The sequence below is a fragment of the Cricetulus griseus genome, chromosome X (genome assembly GCF_003668045.3).
Source record: "Cricetulus griseus strain 17A/GY chromosome X, alternate assembly CriGri-PICRH-1.0, whole genome shotgun sequence".
Lineage (NCBI taxonomy): Eukaryota > Metazoa > Chordata > Mammalia > Rodentia > Cricetidae > Cricetulus > Cricetulus griseus.
Genome location: NC_048604.1, coordinates 41,014,944 through 41,021,115, shown reverse-complemented (window position 1 = coordinate 41,021,115; position 6,172 = coordinate 41,014,944).

Sequence of the window (6,172 nt, the reverse complement as noted above, 5' to 3'; positions counted from 1 at the left end):
TTGAGAGAGGGTTCCTCTATATTGCTTTGGAGCCTGTCTGGTCACTAGCTCTGAAACGCAGACTGGCCTCAAACTCACAGAAATCTGCCTGCTCCTTGACGGACAAACCCTCAGTGCTGGGATTAAAGACCTGTGCCAGCTATTGTTTTTTGTTTGTTTGTTCATTTTGTTTTGTTTTGTTTTTGTTTTTTGTTTTTTGAGACAGGGTTTTTCTGTATTGCTTTGGAGCCTGTCATGGTACTATCTCTGAAACCAGAGTTGGCTTCAAACTCAAAGAGATCCTCCTGCCCTGCTTCCCACTGCTGGGATTAAAGACCTGTGCCACCATTATTTTGATTTTTATTTTTCGTTCTTTTTTTTTTTTTGATTGTTTGAGACATGGTTTTTCTGTATTGCTTTGAAGCCTGTCATGGCACTGGCTCTGAAAACCAGACTTTCCTCAAACTCACAGAAATCTGCCTGGTCCTGTCCTAATCCCCACACCAGTGCTGGGATAAGACTTATGCATACTAGTTTGTTTTTTTGTTTTTTGTTTTTGTTTTTTTGGTTTTTTTTGGCTTTTTGAGATATGGTTTCTCTATTTAGGTTTGGAGCCTGCCCTGGCACTTGCTCTGCAGACCATGCTGGCCTCAAAAATCACAGTGATCCTCCTGCCCCTGCCTCCCAAGTGCTGGCATTAAAGGCCTGTCCTTCATTTCCTTTTTCTTTAGGGTTTTGTTGTTGTTGTTGTTGTTATTTTTTTTTGGTTTTTTGAGACAGGTTTTTTTCTGTATTGCTTTGGAGCCTGTCCTGCACTAGCTCTGAAACAGAGACTGGCCTGAAACACAGAGAAATTTGCCTGCTCCTTGCCCTACCTTCCCCCTCCCATGTCTGGGATTAAAGACATGTGCCATCTTTTTTGGCATTTTGAAACAGGGTTTCTCCATTTAGGTTCAGAGCCTGTCCTAGCACATGTTCTGTTGACCAGGCTGGCCTCAAACTCACAGAGATCCTCCTGCCCCTGCCTCCCAAGTGCTGGGATTAAGACATGTGCCACCTTGGGTTTTGATTTGTTTTTGTTTTGTTTTTTCTTTTGGTTTTCTGAAACTGAGTTCCTCTTGTATTGCTTTAGAGCTTGTCCCTGCACTAGCTCTGAAACCAAGGCTGGCCTGGAACTCACAGAAATCGGCCTGCTCCTTGCCCTCCCAGCCCCTCAGTGCTGTGATTAAAGACAGGCACCACCTTTTTTTTGGCTTTTTGAGACAGGTTTTCTCTGTGTAACTTTGAATGCTGTCCTGACACTGGCTCTGAAGACCAGGCTGGCCTCAAACTCACATAGATGCCCCTTCCCCTGCCTCCTAAATTAGGGATTAAAGACCTGTGCCACCTTTCCTTTTTTTCTTTGTTTTTGTTGTTTTTTTGTGTTTGTGTGGTTGTGTTTTTTTTTGTTGTTGTTGTTGTTTTGTTTTGTTTTGATTTGATTTGATTTTGGGATAGGGTTTTTCAGTATTGCTTTGGATCCTATCCTGGCACTAGCTCTGAAATGAGGGTTGGCCTTATACTCACAGAGATCCTCCTGCCTCCCAAGTGCCGGTATTAAAGATCTGTGATACCTTTCCTTTGTTTGTTTGTTTTTTTTTTTTCTGTTTGTATGATTTTGGTTACTTTTTTTCTATATTGATTTTCAGCCTGTCCTGGCACTACTTCTGAAAACCAGACTGTTGTTACATAAATCTTTCTGCCAAAAGCAGCCTGAGCCCTGCCGCCAAGTGTGAGCTTTACGCCAGCCGCCTGCCTGAGTTAGGGCCCAAATTAATACACAGAAACTTGTATTAGGTTCAAAGCTGTTTGGCCAATGACTAGGATTCCTCATCTATTAGCTCAGTCTTAACTATCATAAACCTATATATTTTATAAGACTTATCTTATCGGACGTCTTATTGGCGTCCCTCCTTGCCGGTGGATCACATTGTGCAGCTGGAGCAAGAGAGGAGGGGAAAAAGGACTCTTCCTTTTTCTCCTTCTTTAAATACGAGTCTCCTTGCTATGTCACTTCCTGCCTAGATCACCACTTCTCTACTACATTTCCCAGAATCCTCTTTGACTCCTAATCCCATCTAACTTGCTGTCTCATTGAACAAAAAGTATTTTATTTAACAATCAATAAAATAAACATACACAGTACATTCCCCATCATCTGCCTGCTTTGATTTTGTTTTTTTTTTGTTGTTGTTGTTGTTGTTGTTTGTTTGTTTGTTGGTTGGTTGGTTAGGTTTGGTTTGGTTTGATTTGGTTTTTTAGGACAGGTATTTTTCTGTAATTGTTGCGAGCCTGTGCTGGCACTACCTCTGAAACCCATGCTGGCATCAAACTCACAGAGATCCTCCTGCCCCTGCCTCCCAAGTGCTGGGATCAAAGACCTTTGCCACCGTTCTTATGGGATTTTATTTTTGTTTTTTTTTTCCTTTGCTTTTCTGAGACATGGTTTTTCTGTATTCCTCTACAGCCTGTCCTGGCTCTGGCTCTGAAAACCTAACTAACCTAATTATAAGTTCTGACTATTATAGGTAAAAGATCTGTATAAACACAATACCTAAATAAGAGGAGACATATACATATCACAAAATTGACCTTAAAGTTGTATCAATAAATGAAAATCTATACCAATGCAAAGTTTTCAGTCCTATATCCTATTCCCCTTTTCTTTTTTTAAAAAGAGATTGACTATGCTCATTATCATTTATAACCAACCCCATTTAAATGAAAACAAACATTTATAAACAATATTTGGGAATATGGGCGTCATTCTTTCTAAACTGCTTCCTGCTGATTGGGGACGATGTTCATATACCATCAGGATCATGATAAAACATAGAAACCTGACCAAGCCCTTGTTTTCGTAGTCTGAAAGGCTGTATTGTCTCAGCTTTTTTGGATGTAGGATCAGTTGGGTCATTGCTTTCGGGGGTCTTGCTTGATCAAACCATATTAGTCTGGAAGGAATCAACAGCTTTTGATTTTCTGTGGAAATACAAGCAAAACCTTTATTTCAATGTAGCCTGTCCTTAAACTTAAATGTTGAAGTTAGAGCATTTTTAAAATGTATAAGTTGGATTAATTTAGCAGCATTTATAATCAAATGTATTTTAGTAGCAGTAAGTCTTTCCTTGGCAATCAAACAATTTAAAGACAACAATATGGCATACAGTATTCAGATTCTCTGTGTATTTTCCATCTTTATGTGGCTTTTTTATTACTTTATTTTTAATTTCTTTTGTTTATTTTTCCCTGAGACAGCATTTCTCTGTGGAAATCCACTTGCCTCTGCTTCCTTCAGCAAATCCTACCCCCATGCACCACCACAACCGGCTACTCTATTTCCTCCTGTTACTTTTTCTCTCACAAGCCTACATATATTTTTTAATGTAGTGTAAACCTTTAGAGGTTTTTTCTTTATCTGGATCTGTCTTTATCATCTTGGGAGTGCCAAGTGTAAACTACAGAAGCGATGGGATGGCGTGAGCATATGGAAGCTGCTCCGATGCCTCTCAGCGACCCAACAGGGCAGGCTGTGGCAGCAGGTTTCCCTCTTTCTCTGGGAACCTTGGGGCATGGGGTCATGCCACTCACTGACACCTTTCTGTTATGATAAATCTTTCTGCCAAAAGCCGCCTGAGCCCCACTGCTCTGTGTGTGCTTTATGTCAGCCGCCCACCTGAGTTAGGCCCAAATGAATACACAGAAACTTGTATTAGGTTCAAAGCTGTTTGGCCAATGACTAGGATTCCTCATCTGTTAGCTCAGTCTTAACTATCAAAAACCTATATATTTTATAAGACTTATCTTATCGGACGTCTTATTGGCGTCCCTCCTTGCCAGTGGATCACATTGTGCAGCTGGAGCAGGAGCTGAGGGGAAAAGAGGGACGCTTCCTGTTTCTCCTTCACTTAAACATGAGTCTCCTTGCTATGTCACTTCCTGCTTGGAACACCACTTCTCTACTACATTTCCCAGAATCCTCTTTGACTCCTAGTCTCATCTAACTTGCTGTCTCATTGGCCAAACAGTATTTTATTCAACAATCAATAAGATAAACATACACAAAACATTCCCTATCAGACTGTCCTCAAATTCACAGAAATCTGCCTGCTCTAGCCCTCACAACCCCCAACCCCAAGTGCTTGGATTAAAGACATGGGACACCTTATTTGGCATTTAGAGACAGGGTTTCTCCATTTAGGTTTGGAGCCTATACTGGCACTTGTTCTGTAGACCAGGCTGGCCTCAAACCCAGAGTTCCTCTTGCCCCTGCCTCCCATGTTTGGGAATTAAGACCTGTGCCACCTTTTGTTTTGTTTTATTTTTGTGTTTTTTTTCTTTTTTGTTTGTTCTTTTGGTTTTTTGAGACAGGATACTTCTGAAATTCTTTGGAGCTAGTCCTGGCACTAGGTATGAAACACAGGGTGGCCTCAAAATCACAGAAATACACCTGCATCTTGCCCTCACCCCAATGCTGGCATTAAAGACCTGTGCTACCTTTTTTTTTTTTTTTTTTTTTTTGGTTTTCTGAAACAGGGTATTTCTGTATTGTTTTGGAGACTGTAATGGCACTTGTTCTGTCCACCAGGCTCACCTCAAACTCACAGAGATGTTACGCCCCTGCCTCCCAAGTGCTGGCATTAAAGACCCATGCTGCCTTTTCTTTTTTCTTTATGTTTATTTTTTTGTTTTTTGTTTCTATGAGACAGGGTTTTTCTGAATTGCTTTGGACCCTGTGCTGGCACTAGCTCTCAAACCCTTGCTGGCCTCAAACTCACAGAGATCCTCCTGCCCCTGCCTCACAAGTGCTGGGATTAAAAACTGTCACACCTTTTTTTTTCTATGTTGTTTTGAATCAGGGTTTTTCTGTATTGCTTTAGAGCTTGTCATGGCACTGGTTCTGTAAAACATTCTTTCCTCAAACTCACAGAAACCTGCCTGCTCCTGCCCTCACTAACCCCCCCCCACACACTTTTAAGTACTGGGATTATTGACATGCATCACCTTTTTGGCATTTAGAAACAGGGTTTCTCCTTTTAGGTTTGGAGCCTGTACTGTCACTTGCTCTGTAGACCATCTTGGCCTGGATCTTACAGAGTTCCTCCTGCCTCTGCCTCTCAAGTGCTGGGATTATAGAAGTGTGCCACCTTTTGTTTTGTTGTTTTTTGAGACAGGGTACCTCTGTATTTCTTTGCAGCCTGTTCTGGCACTAACTCTGAATCCTAGGCTGCCTTCAACCTCACCGAAATCTGCCTGCTCCTTGCCCTGCCCCCCCCCCGTGCTGGGATTGAAGATCTGTGCTATCTTTTATTTTTTTCTTTATTTTTTTCCATTTTTTGAGACAGGGTTCCTATGTATTGCTTTGGACCTGTCCTGGCACTAGCTCTGAAACCCAAGCTGGCCTCAAACTCACAGAGATCTACTTCCTTTTTGCCCCCCATCCAGTGCTGGTATTAAAGACATGTGCCAACGTTTTCCTTTTGCATTTTGAGACAGTGTTTCTCCATTTAGTTTTGGAGCCTGTCCTGGTACATGCTATGTAGACCAGGCTGGCATCAACTCAAAGAGATTCTCCTGCTCCTGCCCCTGCCTCCTGTGTGCTGGGATTAAAGACATGCACCAGCTTTTTTTTTTTTTTGAGACAAGGTTTTCTGTATTGCTTTAGAGCCTTTCTGGCTCTGGCACTAAAAACCAGGCTGCCAGTTTTGGATGCTGTCATGGCACTGGCTCTGAAGATATGGATGGCCATTTACTCACAGATTCTGCCTGCTCCTTACCCCTCCACCCCCATCCAGTGATGGAATTAAAGACATGCAACAGCTTTTTTTTTTTTTTTGGCTTTTTGGGACATGGTTTCTCCATTTAGGTTTGGAGCCTTTCTTGCACTAGCTCTGAAACCCAGATGTTACTCAAAGTCACAGAGAATCTCCTGACCCAGTGGTCTGCGTGCTGGCATTAAACAACTGTGCACCTTTTCTTTTTTTCGTTACGTGTTTCTTTGATTTGTTTTGTTTTTTGAGAAAGGGATTTTCTGTAATGCTTTGGGGCCTGTCCTGCACTAGCTCTGAATCCCAGATTGGCCTGAAACTCATAGAATTCTATTTCTTGCACTCCATCCCCCAATCCCATGGCTAGGATTAAAGACATGTGTCAC